Source organism: Ziziphus jujuba, chromosome 12 (genome assembly GCF_031755915.1).
Source record: "Ziziphus jujuba cultivar Dongzao chromosome 12, ASM3175591v1".
Lineage (NCBI taxonomy): Eukaryota > Viridiplantae > Streptophyta > Magnoliopsida > Rosales > Rhamnaceae > Ziziphus > Ziziphus jujuba.
Window position 1 is genome coordinate 6,602,823 of NC_083390.1, and position 18,939 is coordinate 6,621,761.

The following is an 18,939-nucleotide window of genomic DNA, read 5'->3' on the forward strand; positions in this document are numbered from 1 at the left end:
TCACAGAAATTCTATCAGAGTGAAAGAGAAAAATGTAGAAAAGTTAGGGAAATATGGAAAGTGGAAACAGAAAGAGAGTGGCGACGGTAATGTTGAGCATGATATTGGTTGCCGGTGTAGTAGATGTAGCTAAAGAAGTCTCAACAACATCTGATTCTAATTCAGGGGTTGACAATTTAAACAAGAAGTGTGTGGGAAAATGCATGTATAAGCGCTAAAAATATTATTATCCCTCATGCATTTGCAGCTTGCATTGGTATTTGCATGGTTGGTTGCAAGCTTTCTTGTAACATCCCGTCCCAAAGTACAATGAAAATTTTCCAACTTTGACCGAGGTTGACCGTTGACTTTGACCGTTGACCATTGACCGAAGGGTCAAAACTTGACTTTTTGACTCGGATGGAATTCTAGGTTGACTAAGGAATTTTGGACGGGTCCTGACAGTTGGTATCAGAGCTCTAGGTTCTAGTATTCCTAAGGGACAATGCATTGTTGTGCATCCCATCCGCGTTTAATCTCTCGTGTTACCCGTCTTAAAGCGTTCTTTCCCTTTGTCTCGAAGCAAATTCGTTGCCCGAGTTGAAATAACTCTAATCTTTGAGGGTGTCAATTAGAATCACCTATCCTAACGGGGAATTCCTATGGCTTAGTCAATGGTCGAGGATTGCCTTTTCTTTTTTGAAGGTCAAGTAATGGGGGCAGATCCAATCTTTGAATCTCTTTGGGATCTGAAGCGACCCTAGATATGGATTGAGTAGTTATGCATCTTATGTTTATGGATCGCTAGCATAAAGGAGTAAAGTTAAAGTGATTCAGCTTACCTGAAGTGGTGCTTCGTGGAGGAGTTAGGAGGCCTTTACCGTGGTTAATTTCTGTCCTCGTCTCCAAGGAGCTATTGGAGAATGGTTGTCAAACGTATTTGACCCAGGTGGTTGATGTCCGAGTAGATGGTGAGCGTTGGAACTGCTCATAATGGGAAGCAATTCGAAGGCGTTTCCCCAACAAGTTACCTGGATTATGACCGTAAAAAGGATATCAAATCGTCATTAATTTGGCTTTAGACATCAATCTATTTCAGTACCGCCATACCGTGTGACTCCATCAAAATTAAAGGACTGAAAGGCTTAGCTGCAAGATTTGGTGAATAAAGGTTTCACTAGATCAGGCTTATCATCGTGAATGGCATCTGTTTCATTCATGGAGTAGAAGGATGATTGCCTAAGGGTGTGTATCAGCTACCAACGACTTAACAAGGTCAAATGTTGACTTTTTACTCCTGATGAAATTTCACATTGACCGAGGTATCATTAAAAAGTACAAGTTGTCACAAGTTCATAGACTAGTAGCACGTTGAAAACGGAGCTACCGTTTGAAAATTGTGAGCAAAACAAATTGAGGTCCAAACTGTCCAAGGGGTGCCAGAATTGACTTTTTGTTCATGCAAAGTTGAGCTTTGACTCATGCATTGTTGTGAAGTACTCATCGATACGAGTCCGCAGACTAGCGGCACGTCCGATTTACACATGTGGTTTGAAAGTTTTGGACCTGTAGAGTTTTCAAATACAGTATTATTTTCATAATATTTTTAAATATGTGATCAGTGTGCCACGTGTGACTTAATATGTTGAAATTATTGACCTGTTTATAGTTTCTCAACATACATATAATGTTACTTTGTCCACAACCCCCTTTGGTCTATTGCTGTGTTTAGATTCTTGCTTTTTCCAATTGATATGATTTGCGATGAATCAAAAAATTACAAAATAGTTTCACGGATATAGTAGTAATTAATAACTGGAAGAGTTAGGTGATGATCAAAGGAAATGATATATATTTCACCCAATTTGTAATTATAGAAAATTTCCATATATATGGAGTGAAAGTATTTTATTGATTCTCATTTATGGTAATAAATAATATTTTTCAATTTTAAAAATCTTTGGCTATATTTATAGAAAATTTCCATATATATGGAGTGAAAGTATTTTATCTATAAATTACAAGTTTAGCTACTTGGAAATCACAGAAATTCTATCAGGGAGAAAAAAAATGTAGAAAAGTTAGGGAAATATGGAAAGTGGAAACAGAAAGAGAGTGGCGACGGTAATGTTGAGCATGATATTGGTTGCCAGTGTAGTAGATTTAGCTAAAGAAGTCTCAACAACATCTGATTCTGATTCAGGGGTTGACAATTTAAACAAGAAGTGTGTGGGAAAATGCATGTATAAGCGCTAAAAATATTATTGTCCCTCATGCATTTGCAGCTTGCATGGGTACTTGCATGGTTGGTTGCAAGCTTTCTTGTAACACCCCATCCCAAAGTACCATGAAAATTTTCAAACTTTGGCCGAATTTGACCGTTGACTTTGACCGTTGACCGTTGACCGAATGGGTCAAAACTTGACTTTTTGACTCGGATGGAATTTTAGGTTGACTGAGGAATTTTGGACGGGTCCTCACAGTTGGTATCAGAGCTCTAGGTTCTAGTATTCCTAAGGGACTGTGCATTGTTGTGCGTCCCATCCATGTTTAATCTCTCGTTTACCCGTTTTAAAGCGTTCTTTCCCTTTGTCTCGAAGCAAATTCGGTGCCGAGTTGAAATAACTCTAATCTTCGAGGGTGTCAATTAGATTCACCTATCCTAACGAGGAATTCCTATGGCCTAGTCGATGGTCGAGGATTGCCTTTTCTTTTGTGAAGGTCAAGTAATGGGGGCAGATCCAATCTTTGAATCTCTTTGGGATCTGAAGCGACCCTAGATATGGATTGAGTAGTTATGCATCTTATGTTTATGGACCGCTAGCATAAAAGAGTAAAGTTAAAGTGATTCAGCTTACCTGAAGTGGTGCTTCGTGGAGGAGTTAGGAGGCCTTTACCGTGGTTAATTTCTGTCCCCGTCTCCAAGGAGCTATCGGAGAATGGTAGTCAAAGGTATTTGACCCATGTGGTTGATGTCCGAGTAGATGGTGAGCGTTGGAACTGCTCATAATGGGAAGCAATTCGAAGGCGTTTCCCCAACAAGTTACCTGGATTATGACCGTAAAAAGGATATCAAATCGTCATTAATTTGGCTTTGGACATCAATCTATTTCAGTACCGCCATACCGTGTGACTCCATCAAAATTAAAGGACTGAAAGGCTTAGCTGCAAGATTTGGTGAATAAAGGTTTCACTAGATCAAGCTTATCATCGTAAATGGCATCTGTTTCTTTCATGGAGTAGAAGAATGATTGCCTAAGGGTGTGTATCAGCTACCAACGACTTAACAAGGTCAAATGTTGACTTTTTACTCCTGATGAAATTTCACATTCACCGAGGTACCATTAAAAAGTACAAGTTGTCACAAGTTCATAGACTAGTAGCACATTGAAAACGGAGCTACCGTTTGAAAATTGTGAGCAAAACAAATTGAGGTCCAAACTGTCCAAGGGGTGCCAGAATTGACTTTTTGTTCATGCAAAGTTGAGTTTTGACTCATGCATGGATGTGAAGTACTCGTCGATACGAGTCCGTAGACTAGCGGCACGTCCGATTTACACATGGGGTTTGAAAGTTTTGGACCTGTAGAGTTTTCAAATACAGTATTATTTTCATAATATTTTTAAATATGTGATCAGTGTGCCACGTGTGACTTAATATGTTGAAATTATTGACCTGTTTATAGTTTCTCAACATACATATAATGTTACTTTGTCCACAACCCCCTTTGCTCTATTGCTGTGTTGAGATTCTTGCTTTTTCCAATTGATATGATTTGCGATGAATCAAAAAATTACAAAATAGTTTCACGGATATAGTAGTAATTAATAACTGGAAGAGTTAGGTGATGATCAAAGGAAATGATATATTTCACCCAATTTGTAATTATAGAAAATTTCCATATATATGGAGTGAAAGTATTTTATTGATTCTTATTTATGGTAATAAATAATATTTTTCAATTTTAAAAATCTTTGGCTAAATTTAAAGAAAATTTCCATATATATGGAGTGAAAGTATTTTATCTATAAATTACAAGTTTAGCTACTTGGAAATCACAGAAATTCTATCAGAGTGAAAAAAAAAATGTAGGAAAGTTAGGGAAATATGGAAAGTGGAAACAGAAAGAGAGTGGCGACGGTAATGTTGAGCATGATATTGGTTGCCGGTGTAGTAGATGTAGCTAAAGAAGTCTCAACAACATCTGATTCTGATTCAGGGGTTGACAATTTAAACAAGAAGTGTGTGGGAAAATGCATGTATAAGCGCTAAAAATATTATTGTCCCTCATGCATTTGCAGCTTGCATGGGTATTTGCATGGTTGGTTGCAAGCTTTCTTGTAACATCCCGTCCCAAAGTACAATGAAAATTTTCCAACTTTGACCGAGGTTGACCGTTGACTTTGAATCTCTTTGGGATCTGAAGCGACCCTAGATATGGATTGAGTAGTTATGCATCTTATGTTTATGGATCGCTAGCATAAAGGAGTAAAGTTAAAGTGATTCAGCTTACCTGAAGTGGTGCTTCGTGGAGGAGTTAGGAGGCCTTTACCGTGGTTAATTTCTGTCCTCGTCTCCAAGGAGCTATTGGAGAATGGTTGTCAAAGGTATTTGACCCATGTGGTTGATGTCCGAGTAGATGGTGAGCGTTGGAACTGCTCATAATGGGAAGCAATTCGAAGGCGTTTCCCCAACAAGTTACCTGGATTATGACCGTAAAAAGGATATCAAATCGTCATTAATTTGGCTTTAGACATCAATCTATTTCAGTACCGCCATACCGTGTGACTCCATCAAAATTAAAGGACTGAAAGGCTTAGCTGCAAGATTTGGTGAATAAAGGTTTCACTAGATCAGGCTTATCATCGTGAATGGCATCTGTTTCATTCATGGAGTAGAAGGATGATTGCCTAAGGGTGTGTATCAGCTACCAACGACTTAACAAGGTCAAATGTTGACTTTTTACTCCTGATGAAATTTCACATTGACCGAGGTACCATTAAAAAGTACAAGTTGTCACAAGTTCATAGACTAGTAGCACGTTGAAAACGGAGCTACCGTTTGAAAATTGTGAGCAAAACAAATTGAGGTCCAAACTGTCCAAGGGGTGCCAGAATTGACTTTTTGTTCATGCAAAGTTGAGCTTTGACTCATGCATGGTTGTGAAGTACTCATCGATACGAGTCCGCAGACTAGCGGCACGTCCGATTTACACATGTGGTTTGAAAGTTTTGGACCTGTAGAGTTTTCAAATACAGTATTATTTTCATAATATTTTTAAATATGTGATCAGTGTGCCACGTGTGACTTAATATGTTGAAATTATTGACCTGTTTATAGTTTCTCAACATACATATAATGTTACTTTGTCCACAACCCCCTTTGGTCTATTGCTGTGTTTAGATTCTTGCTTTTTCCAATTGATATGATTTGCGATGAATCAAAAAATTACAAAATAGTTTCACGGATATAGTAGTAATTAATAACTGGAAGAGTTAGGTGATGATCAAAGGAAATGATATATATTTCGCCCAATTTGTAATTATAGAAAATTTCCATATATATGGAGTGAAAGTATTTTATTGATTCTCATTTATGGTAATAAATAATATTTTTCAATTTTAAAAATCTTTGGCTATATTTATAGAAAATTTCCATATATATGGAGTGAAAGTATTTTATCTATAAATTACAAGTTTAGCTACTTGGAAATCACAGAAATTCTATCAGGGAGAAAAAAAATGTAGAAAAGTTAGGGAAATATGGAAAGTGGAAACAGAAAGAGAGTGGCGACGGTAATGTTGAGCATGATATTGGTTGCCAGTGTAGTAGATTTAGCTAAAGAAGTCTCAACAACATCTGATTCTGATTCAGGGGTTGACAATTTAAACAAGAAGTGTGTGGGAAAATGCATGTATAAGCGCTAAAAATATTATTGTCCCTCATGCATTTGCAGCTTGCATGGGTACTTGCATGGTTGGTTGCAAGCTTTCTTGTAACACCCCATCCCAAAGTACCATGAAAATTTTCAAACTTTGGCCGAATTTGACCGTTGACTTTGACCGTTGACCGTTGACCGAATGGGTCAAAACTTGACTTTTTGACTCGGATGGAATTTTAGGTTGACTGAGGAATTTTGGACGGGTCCTCACAGTTGGTATCAGAGCTCTAGGTTCTAGTATTCCTAAGGGACTGTGCATTGTTGTGCGTCCCATCCATGTTTAATCTCTCGTTTACCCGTTTTAAAGCGTTCTTTCCCTTTGTCTCGAAGCAAATTCGGTGCCGAGTTGAAATAACTCTAATCTTCGAGGGTGTCAATTAGATTCACCTATCCTAACGAGGAATTCCTATGGCCTAGTCGATGGTCGAGGATTGCCTTTTCTTTTGTGAAGGTCAAGTAATGGGGGCAGATCCAATCTTTGAATCTCTTTGGGATCTGAAGCGACCCTAGATATGGATTGAGTAGTTATGCATCTTATGTTTATGGACCGCTAGCATAAAAGAGTAAAGTTAAAGTGATTCAGCTTACCTGAAGTGGTGCTTCGTGGAGGAGTTAGGAGGCCTTTACCGTGGTTAATTTCTGTCCCCGTCTCCAAGGAGCTATCGGAGAATGGTAGTCAAAGGTATTTGACCCATGTGGTTGATGTCCGAGTAGATGGTGAGCGTTGGAACTGCTCATAATGGGAAGCAATTCGAAGGCGTTTCCCCAACAAGTTACCTGGATTATGACCGTAAAAAGGATATCAAATCGTCATTAATTTGGCTTTGGACATCAATCTATTTCAGTACCGCCATACCGTGTGACTCCATCAAAATTAAAGGACTGAAAGGCTTAGCTGCAAGATTTGGTGAATAAAGGTTTCACTAGATCAAGCTTATCATCGTAAATGGCATCTGTTTCTTTCATGGAGTAGAAGAATGATTGCCTAAGGGTGTGTATCAGCTACCAACGACTTAACAAGGTCAAATGTTGACTTTTTACTCCTGATGAAATTTCACATTCACCGAGGTACCATTAAAAAGTACAAGTTGTCACAAGTTCATAGACTAGTAGCACATTGAAAACGGAGCTACCGTTTGAAAATTGTGAGCAAAACAAATTGAGGTCCAAACTGTCCAAGGGGTGCCAGAATTGACTTTTTGTTCATGCAAAGTTGAGTTTTGACTCATGCATGGATGTGAAGTACTCGTCGATACGAGTCCGTAGACTAGCGGCACGTCCGATTTACACATGGGGTTTGAAAGTTTTGGACCTGTAGAGTTTTCAAATACAGTATTATTTTCATAATATTTTTAAATATGTGATCAGTGTGCCACGTGTGACTTAATATGTTGAAATTATTGACCTGTTTATAGTTTCTCAACATACATATAATGTTACTTTGTCCACAACCCCCTTTGCTCTATTGCTGTGTTGAGATTCTTGCTTTTTCCAATTGATATGATTTGCGATGAATCAAAAAATTACAAAATAGTTTCACGGATATAGTAGTAATTAATAACTGGAAGAGTTAGGTGATGATCAAAGGAAATGATATATTTCACCCAATTTGTAATTATAGAAAATTTCCATATATATGGAGTGAAAGTATTTTATTGATTCTTATTTATGGTAATAAATAATATTTTTCAATTTTAAAAATCTTTGGCTAAATTTAAAGAAAATTTCCATATATATGGAGTGAAAGTATTTTATCTATAAATTACAAGTTTAGCTACTTGGAAATCACAGAAATTCTATCAGAGTGAAAAAAAAAATGTAGGAAAGTTAGGGAAATATGGAAAGTGGAAACAGAAAGAGAGTGGCGACGGTAATGTTGAGCATGATATTGGTTGCCGGTGTAGTAGATGTAGCTAAAGAAGTCTCAACAACATCTGATTCTGATTCAGGGGTTGACAATTTAAACAAGAAGTGTGTGGGAAAATGCATGTATAAGCGCTAAAAATATTATTGTCCCTCATGCATTTGCAGCTTGCATGGGTATTTGCATGGTTGGTTGCAAGCTTTCTTGTAACATCCCGTCCCAAAGTACAATGAAAATTTTCCAACTTTGACCGAGGTTGACCGTTGACTTTGACTATTGACCATTGACCGAAGGATCAAAACTTGACTTTTTGACTCGGATAGAATTCTAGGTTGACTGAGGAATTTTGGACGGGTCCTGACAGTTGGTATCAGAGCTCTAGGTTCTAGTATTCCTAAGGGACAATGCATTGTTGTGCATCCCATCCGCGTTTAATCTCTCGTTTTACCCGTTTTAAAGCATTCTTTCCCTTTGTCTCGAAGCAAATTCGTTGCCCGAGTTGAAATAACTCTAATCTTTGAGGGTGTCAATTAGAATCACCTATCCTAACGGGGAATTCCTATGGCTTAGTCAATGGTCGAGGATTGCCTTTTCTTTTTTGAAGGTCAAGTAATGGGGGCAGATCCAATCTTTGAATCTCTTTGGGATCTGAAGCGACCCTAGATATGGATTGAGTAGTTATGCATCTTATGTTTATGGATCGCTAGCATAAAGGAGTAAAGTTAAAGTGATTCAGCTTACCTGAAGTGGTGCTTCGTGGAGGAGTTAGGAGGCCTTTACCGTGGTTAATTTCTGTCCTCGTCTCCAAGGAGCTATTGGAGAATGGTTGTCAAAGGTATTTGACCCATGTGGTTGATGTCCGAGTAGATGGTGAGCGTTGGAACTGCTCATAATGGGAAGCAATTCGAAGGCGTTTCCCCAACAAGTTACCTGGATTATGACCGTAAAAAGGATATCAAATCGTCATTAATTTGGCTTTAGACATCAATCTATTTCAGTACCGCCATACCGTGTGACTCCATCAAAATTAAAGGACTGAAAGGCTTAGCTGCAAGATTTGGTGAATAAAGGTTTCACTAGATCAGGCTTATCATCGTGAATGGCATCTGTTTCATTCATGGAGTAGAAGGATGATTGCCTAAGGGTGTGTATCAGCTACCAACGACTTAACAAGGTCAAATGTTGACTTTTTACTCCTGATGAAATTTCACATTGACCGAGGTACCATTAAAAAGTACAAGTTGTCACAAGTTCATAGACTAGTAGCACGTTGAAAACGGAGCTACCGTTTGAAAATTGTGAGCAAAACAAATTGAGGTCCAAACTGTCCAAGGGGTGCCAGAATTGACTTTTTGTTCATGCAAAGTTGAGCTTTGACTCATGCATGGTTGTGAAGTACTCATCGATACGAGTCCGCAGACTAGCGGCACGTCCGATTTACACATGTGGTTTGAAAGTTTTGGACCTGTAGAGTTTTCAAATACAGTATTATTTTCATAATATTTTTAAATATGTGATCAGTGTGCCACGTGTGACTTAATATGTTGAAATTATTGACCTGTTTATAGTTTCTCAACATACATATAATGTTACTTTGTCCACAACCCCCTTTGGTCTATTGCTGTGTTTAGATTCTTGCTTTTTCCAATTGATATGATTTGCGATGAATCAAAAAATTACAAAATAGTTTCACGGATATAGTAGTAATTAATAACTGGAAGAGTTAGGTGATGATCAAAGGAAATGATATATATTTCGCCCAATTTGTAATTATAGAAAATTTCCATATATATGGAGTGAAAGTATTTTATTGATTCTCATTTATGGTAATAAATAATATTTTTCAATTTTAAAAATCTTTGGCTATATTTATAGAAAATTTCCATATATATGGAGTGAAAGTATTTTATCTATAAATTACAAGTTTAGCTACTTGGAAATCACAGAAATTCTATCAGGGAGAAAAAAAATGTAGAAAAGTTAGGGAAATATGGAAAGTGGAAACAGAAAGAGAGTGGCGACGGTAATGTTGAGCATGATATTGGTTGCCAGTGTAGTAGATTTAGCTAAAGAAGTCTCAACAACATCTGATTCTGATTCAGGGGTTGACAATTTAAACAAGAAGTGTGTGGGAAAATGCATGTATAAGCGCTAAAAATATTATTGTCCCTCATGCATTTGCAGCTTGCATGGGTACTTGCATGGTTGGTTGCAAGCTTTCTTGTAACACCCCATCCCAAAGTACCATGAAAATTTTCAAACTTTGGCCGAATTTGACCGTTGACTTTGACCGTTGACCGTTGACCGAATGGGTCAAAACTTGACTTTTTGACTCGGATGGAATTTTAGGTTGACTGAGGAATTTTGGACGGGTCCTCACAGTTGGTATCAGACCTCTAGGTTCTAGTATTCCTAAGGGACTGTGCATTGTTGTGCGTCCCATCCATGTTTAATCTCTCTTTTACCCGTCTTAAAGCGTTCTTTCCCTTTGTCTCGAAGCAAATTCGTTGCCGAGTTGAAATAACTCTAATCTTCGAGGGTGTCAATTAGATTCACCTATCCTAACGAGGAATTCCTATGGCCTAGTCGATGGTCGAGGATTGCCTTTTCTTTTTTGAAGTTCAAGTAATGGGGGCAGATCCAATCTTTAAATCTCTTTGGGATCTGAAGCGACCCTAGATATGGATTGAGTAGTTATGCATCTTATGTTTATGGACCGCTAGCATAAAGGAGTAAAGTTAAAGTGATTCAGCTTACCTGAAGTGGTGCTTCGTGGAGGAGTTAGGAGGCCTTTACCGTGGTTAATTTCTGTCCTCGTCTCCAAGGAGCTATCGGAGAATGGTAGTCAAAGGTATTTGACCCATGTGGTTGATGTCCGAGTAGATGGTGAGCGTTGGAACTGCTCATAATGGGAAGCAATTCGAAGGCGTTTCCCCAACAAGTTACCTGGATTATGACCTTAAAAAGGATATCAAATCGCCATTAATTTGGCTTTGGACATCGATCTATTTCAATACCGCCATACTGTACGACTCCATCAAAGTTAAAGGACTGAAAGGCTTAGCTGCAAGATTTGGTGAATAAAGGTTTCTCCAGATCAAGCTTATCATCGTGAATGGCATCTGTTTCGTTCATGGAGAAGAAGGATGATTGCCTAAGGGTGTGTATCAGCTACCAACGACTTAACAAGGTCACCGCCCATAATCGATACTTGTTGTCGAGTATGGATGTGTGTTGATCAACCTCAAGGTGTCAAGGTATTGTTTTCAATCGATTATCAAAATAAAAAACTAAATGCTTTTCAAAGCGATATTTGAAATTAAACGTATTTTATTCATGTTTTTATTATTTAATTAAATCGATGTTTTAGCATGAATTTCATTCACATTGATTTTATTATTTATTTAAAGGTGTGATTTAAAATGTATTTTGACATGTTTTTATAATTTACCTTGATTATGAGAGTTTACATAAAATGTGTTTTCATCATTTATTCGACTAATGTTTTAAATGTGCATTTTACTACGATTTTATTATTTAAATTGTTTGGATGATTTAATATGAATTTTATTATATTGTTACTTTTATTTTAAATGCATGTTTTAAATATTTCTTTTATTATTTAATGGATTCATTTTACTTACTTTAAAATAATTATTAAAATGCATTTATCCATGTTTTTATTATTGTTCCAATGTGGAATTTTAACAATTGCCTATGCAAGTTAAGGTATTTTAAACTAATTAGAATAATTTTTGTATTATTTATTATTTCATTGATTTAATTAGTAAATTTCATAAATTATATTTTGATTTTTGAAGAAGTTTGGAAATTAAAGTTGGGTTGATAAATTGTATATATTTTATGTTGGTGGTATATTTGAAAAATATATTTATTATTTGTTTTATGTTATGGTTTTTCCAAGAGCGACTTAAGGTTTAAGTATCGCCAATTGAGAGTCCAAAGTAGGATATCCTTGTGTTCAAAAAGGAGATCCTAAAGGAAGCATGTGATTCAATGTATGTGATACACCCCAAAGGTATAAGGATATATCGAATGCTCACTAAGTATTATTGGTGGATCGGCACGATAAAGGAAGTTGCCGAATTAGAATCAAGGTACGTAAGCTGCCGACAAGTGGAAGTGGGAAGTAGAAATGTTAACGCACTTTTTACTGGTACGAGAGTGGTTCTCTCTGAGACAAGTCGGCCAAGCTGTTCGTAAAGCGTATTATGAGTCTGCACAGAGCATCAATCGCCATTACGTCTAATTGAGATTAGAGCTTTACTTCAAGACTATGATGAAGGTTAACAGATACACTTGCAGCGAGACTTAACGACTCCATCGCCTTCCACCACAGGTCATTGGACAAGCGAAGTGCAGAATTTTGGGGAAAGCAGTGTCTAACCCCACTATGTTGAAGTGAAGTGGGTGAGAAGAAGCACCACACGACGACCAACGTGAATTGGATGCGAACACCTACGGATGACTATAAATAAGGTGAAAGTCATCCGAGAGAGTTTGAAAGCTGCTCAAGATCAACAATGAGTTAAGCTGATGTGCATGGAAAAGATCTTGAATTCGAAGTCCGAGATTGAGCTTTTTTTGAAATTATCTCCGTAGAAGAGAGTCGTACGCTTTTGTTGATAGAGAGAGCTAAGTTCTCGTTGTCTTAGTTTCTACGAGGTTATTGGAAGAATTGGTTTTGTGGCATGCAAGTTAGTATTTTCAGGAAAGCAGACATGGGTATGCAGCATAATTCACGTATTGTTACTACGAAAGGACATCGAAGACCTGTCATGTAAGGAGCGACCAGTGCAGATTTTTAAGTCATGAAGAATACGTATGGGTCAATAAGATTATTTTCTCAAGTCAAGGTCTCGTGGTGAATTAACCTAGCCGAGAAAGCGACGTGGAAGCTCGAGACACAAATCCGCAACCAATATTCTTATGCGTTTTAGTGACGTATAAAATTTCGAGGATGAAATTTTTGTAGGGGGGAAGATTGTAACACCCCGTCTCAAAGTACAACGGAAATTTTCCAACTTTGACCGAGGTTGATCGTTGACTGTTGACCGAAGGGTCAAAACTTGACTTTTTGACTCGGATGGAATTCTAGGTTGACTGAGGAATTTTGGACGGGTCCTGACAGTCTTCTCCTCCGGCAGTTTACAACTGTGCCCATTACTGTAATCAAATAGAATATTACTGGTATATATTTTTCTTAATATTCTTCTTTTTTATATTTACATACAGATTTTTTTAATTAGTTACTTAATTTTGGGTTTCATTTATTTGTTTATTTATTTATTTTTCTTTTATTGCAGATGTGGTTCAAGTGAGTTCTTTCGTGAATAATTGCCATAAGGGCTGCTCCAGTGCTAAAGTTTAAGGCCTTGTTTTGAACAACTCTTGTGGTCTGCCATCACATCAACATCATTATAAAAATTTATGTAACACCTCATCCCGAAGTACACCGGAAATTTCTCAAATTTGACCAAAGTTGACCTGGTTTGGCTGTCGTTGACCGATAAGGGGTCAAATGTTAACTTTTAGGTCCTGATGAAATTTCACATTGACCGAGGTACCATTAAAAAGTACACATTGTCATGAGTTCATAGACTAGTAGGACATTGAAAACGGAGTTACGGTTTGAAAGTTGTGAGCAAAACAATTTGAGGTCCAAACTGTCCAAGGGGTGCGAGAATTGACTTTTTGTTCATGCAAAGTTGAGCTTTGACTCATGCATAGTTGTGAAGTACTCGTCGATACAAGTCCGTAGACTAGTGGCACGTCCGATTTAGACATGTGGTTTGAAAGTTATGGACCTGTAGAGTTTTTCAAATACAGTATTATTTTAATAATATTTTTAAATATGTGAACAGTGTGCCACATGTGACTTAATAAAAGGTGCCATGTGTCACAATGGTGAGATGCCACATGTAAACTATGGTTAAATACCATATTATTTTATACAATAATATTATTTTATTATTATTTAATTATTTTATTTTATTTCCTTTTTATTTCTTTTTCTTTTTCTTTTTTCTTTTTTTTTCCTTTCCCCACGTGGGAAAAAAGGGACCAGCCCCCCGATCCTTCTTCTTCTTCCTTCTTCTTCTTTCTTCTCTTTTCTTTCTTCTCTCCCTTGGGTCCATCGGCTTTCATCATTTCCGGCCGAATCCGCCGTGTTCCGGTGCACCCAAGCTGCACCGACCACACCAACCGGCAGCCCATCATGTGAGCTTCGTCGAAGTGTGCTCTGGTCGCCGAGGAAGCTATTGACGTGCCGAGAAACCGCCAGGGAAGCCGGCGGCAGCAGCCCGTCCGGTCACCGGATTCCCGCCGTTTCCGACCGTGTTCTCGGTCCCTTCCCCTTAATTTGGACCCTCTGAAGCTGATGGTGACCTTTAATTTCTCCAATTCAAGCTCATTCATGGTGTATCGGGGGGGGGGGGGGGGGGGGGGGCAAGTCTGCAGCGGCTTACGAGGAAAATTTCGCCCACCCGGCGGTTTCAAGCCAATCGAAGGTCAGAATTTCATTCTCCATATCCTTAGCTTTGCATTGATATCTTGTTTGTAAATTATGGATGTATATTTGAGAGGTTGGTATTTTTGATTAAATTATTAAATTAAATTGTATATTACATATATATATATGTGTGTGTGTTTTCTGTATACATGTGTATGGGAGTATTGATAAATACATGCATTATATATAAATATATATATATATATATATACATGTGCAGTGATGTATATAAATACATGGTGATATGTGAATATATATTGAGATGTGTGAGTGGGTGTATATATATATATATATGTATAAATATGTATTGTTGAAGCCTTTGATTATGCATATCAAAATGTATTTATACATATGTATCTGGACATTGCGCTTGTTAAATTGGTTGTTAAAGGTTTTACCGTGTATATATATATTTAAATGTGTGAAAATGTAAATATATATATATATATATATATATATATATATATATATATATATATATATATATATATATATATATATATATGCGAATATATACGTAGATATCTATGGATGACTTATAATAAACTGTATTGCGATATCTTTAATGTATTTCTGTATCTTTACTTTTATGTGAAATTGTATGTGGCTTTGATGATAAATTTTGGAATAAATTGAATTGAAGAATTGAGAAGAAGAAGATGATTATATTAAATTATTGTGATCAATAATATCCGTATGTTTGATTATTTATTATTTGTTATTATTGTGTATGTATTTGATAAAAGTATATGAATTGGATTATATTTTATCTAAATTTAATATTATAATGTTATGAAGTTTATAGTTTTTTTTAAGATGCACCCATACATGTACCAGTGTTCTGTACTGTATATGTGATTATGATAAGCACGCAAGTTGTAATGTCTCCCGCGAGTTGCCATTGGACCGAGGGCAGGCGCTGTCGGGACGCCAAAGAGACCGTATGCAAGTTTCTCTCTTTAACCTCCTATCAGTCGGTGCTTGGGACGCTAGATACCTTCGGGCACCACTGGTATATATTATGGTGCATCAAATATATTTTATATATATATATATATATATATATATATATGTGTGTGTGTGTGTGTGTGTGTTTGTACATATATTTGTATGTTATATTATTTAATATTATATTGTATACACCGCACCATACGGAGGCGGGGAACAAATATGGTCCATGTAGAACTAGCCTCATAACCATATTACCTACAAGTCCAGGGGATCGGACGGCCCACATAGGCAACCACCCTGGTTTGTATTGGTAGCAAAGTACCGGCGACAGCTGGAATCATGGATCACGTAGCATGTTAGAAGGTATCGTACGTATCTCCATTGTGAGCGTGCATATTTCATTTTATGCTATGGATTTTAAGATATGATTTTATGTATTTATGTTATGTTATCTATTTGTGATTTAATTTCTTACTAATATTCTTAATCGATGTTATTACATTCTTATTACTATTAATTGTATTTAACTATTTAATTAATCATTATTGTCACTGTTATCGGGATTGTTATTATTATTATAAAAATTATTTTTATTGTAATTCCAATCTCTATTATTATCGTTATTATAGTTATAGTTGTTATTATTGATTATTATTTTTATTTTTATTAACATTATTATGAGATCTTTAATTTTAATTTTGTTATTATTTTTATTATTATTACTACCATATGGTAACTTCGGATAAGTATCACAGCCTACGGACAAGAAAGATAGCCATCGGGGAAGTATAATAGTCTTTGGATAAGTGGTAGGCTTTGGGTAGGTGAGATAGCCCTCAGGCAAGTTACATTAATATATGTATGGGAATATGACAGCCCTCAGGCAAGTTACATTAATATATGTGTGGGAATATAATAGCCCTCAGGCAAGTTACATCAATACCATCATCATTAGAACATTTGTTATAGTCTTTTTTCTTGATTGCTAATGTGATGTTGCTTTACCTTTCTTTCTATGTTACGCATTGGCATATTTGTAAAAACGATATTTAAAGTGTATTTGACATGTGCAGCACTAAGTGGATGGACGAGAATCTGTAATGGTATATTTTAATTGGTTATTTACTAAATTAATTCCATTATATGCCTTTTTATATAATTTGTTATCGAAGTGCTGCCAGCTGTGGAACTTAAATTATAGTAATGTGGGAGGAATAAGGTGGTGTATATAGAAGTATATTTTCAGTACAGGAAAATTTTGGTAAGTCCAACCCTTAGGGGAGATTCTGCCGGATTTTCCATTGGAGGGTCCGGTAAGATTTCCCTGGGATCAGGATTTGTCTAGGATTCCGATGAAGAATTTTGAACGGGTCCTGACATTTATCTCCCCAATAATTAGGTATAATATGTACCTTGTTAATTCCATTTAATTAATAATAATAAATGAGACTCATCAATAATACAGTTTTATTTAATTGCCAACAGCATAAAAGATTCCTTTTTATGAATTATATACTTCTGTGTGTTAATTTATTGTTTAAAAAATAGCATAGCTTATGTTGCATTAATTATATTTTGTCCACCACCCTGTTTAAAAAAAAAAAAACAAAAGGGGGGGGGGGGGGAGAATAATCTTCGTACAAAAAAAAAAAATAACCAGCAATATGATTTAATGATTAATATATTTTATGTACCATAAGCTGAATTTGTAAATTATATATATTGACAAACACAAAAGCAGTTGTTACACCTAAAACGTTAAACTAAAACATATGAACCATATCCAACGATCACAAGTAAAAAGTCATATCGAATGGAACTTATTCGGTCTTCAAAAATGAGTATAGACTACAAGCTGTTTCTCTCTCTCTCAATTATTGTTGTTTTCTAGGGTTAATTGCATTTTTTCATCTTGAACTTCTAAGATTGTGCTATTTGGATCTTCAATTTAAAAAATTGTACGATTTGAACTCTTAAGTTTCCGAATTATTGCAAATTAATCACACTTGAACTATGGACTGTTTAATGCTATGCATGTGAGACTCATGCGACTCACTTACTCTATTAAGTGGATTAAACGCAGCGTGGTTTACCAAGCTTTGCCCGCCCAAGGAAAAGCATTTACTACTAAGTTTCGACCAAAGGTTTATGGATTCACACACAAAATAGTGATAGAAACAAAAAAAAAAAGGACTGGTTTCCGCAACCAAATAAAAAAGATTACTAGTAAATTTAATCCGATATGGTGTTTAAAGAATTTTCTGAAACTTAAAATGAGAATTTCTTTATATAAATAATTTCTATGAATTTGGTGGAAGCATTTTGAGAGTTCTATTTTCTGAAAGGCAGTTAGCAGAATAAATGAACCTTTTATGATCATATATAATCGTCACAAATTTTAGTGTATGATTTAGTTGGTGTCTGCTGAGTTTTGGACCACAATCATAAAGAAATGTTTTTTTTTTTTGGGGAATTAATAGACATATGAGTTTAAGTGTCAGATTTATATATATATATATATATATATATAAAGACTCGATTGGAAAAAAAAATCTTATGGTCATATACAACTTATGTCTCAATAATCATTTTCGGTCTTCATATATGTGGTTGTGCAAACTCCATTCGCTCGGCCGATTCCCATGGTAGTGGTAATTATTAACATTCATATTCATATATATAATCCTCTGGCTTTCCTATAATTTTTATTTATGTAAGTTTGCTTCTTCTTTTTTTTTTTTTGGTAGTGGTACTTAATTTTTGTGTAGGTTTTGTTGTCAATTGCATATGTTTATCGAATGATGGAAATAAACTGTGGATATATTCTTGCCATGACAACTGCTCCAACAACACTAATGTCTAGGAGTTGCTCCGCCACATGATTACCATTATTATTATTTTTATTTTTAGTAATAACAGTTATTATTATTATTATTATTATTATTGTTAATGACTCATAAAAGTAATGTACCAACATATTGGTGTAATAAAAGTTTCTATTTGCTTGATTGAAACGTGCATGATGGTTAATAATAAGCAAGTATCGTAGCAAAAAGACAACAATACCATTTGATGCTGTCTAAACCATAACAATATTCACTTTGTTCTTACAACGTTTTTAATGGAGATAATAGAAAATGAAAAAAAATATATAACATAGATAAGGACAATTTTTTAACAAATGCTCTCCGACAGATTGAATGTTGAATTACAATATCTGAATCATGAGGTTGATGTTGAATGGCGTAGTGCCTTTGATGATGTGGTTTAGATATTGCCAAGATGAATACTTAATTTAGTTGATTTGTAAAATATTGCAAAAATTTTTTAACAACAAAATTTTCCTTAAAAAATTAAATTTTCAAAAAAAAAAAGGGTTAATAAAATCTATAAATAATTATTAATACCAATTAATAGCGCTTATCTACATTAAAGAATAATTTTTAAATTAGATACATATTTATTTTATTTAGATTTTTACAATATCAATTTTTATGCCATATATATAGAATAATCCATATCAATCATTTTATCATTTGAGATGCTTTTATAATGTGCCTACTCATCACGCTCTCATTATTGTCATCATCGTTTTAGTTTCCTTGCAAAGTGTATTATTATTTTTTATTCAAATTAAATGAACTATATACAGCTATCTATATGTATGCAAAT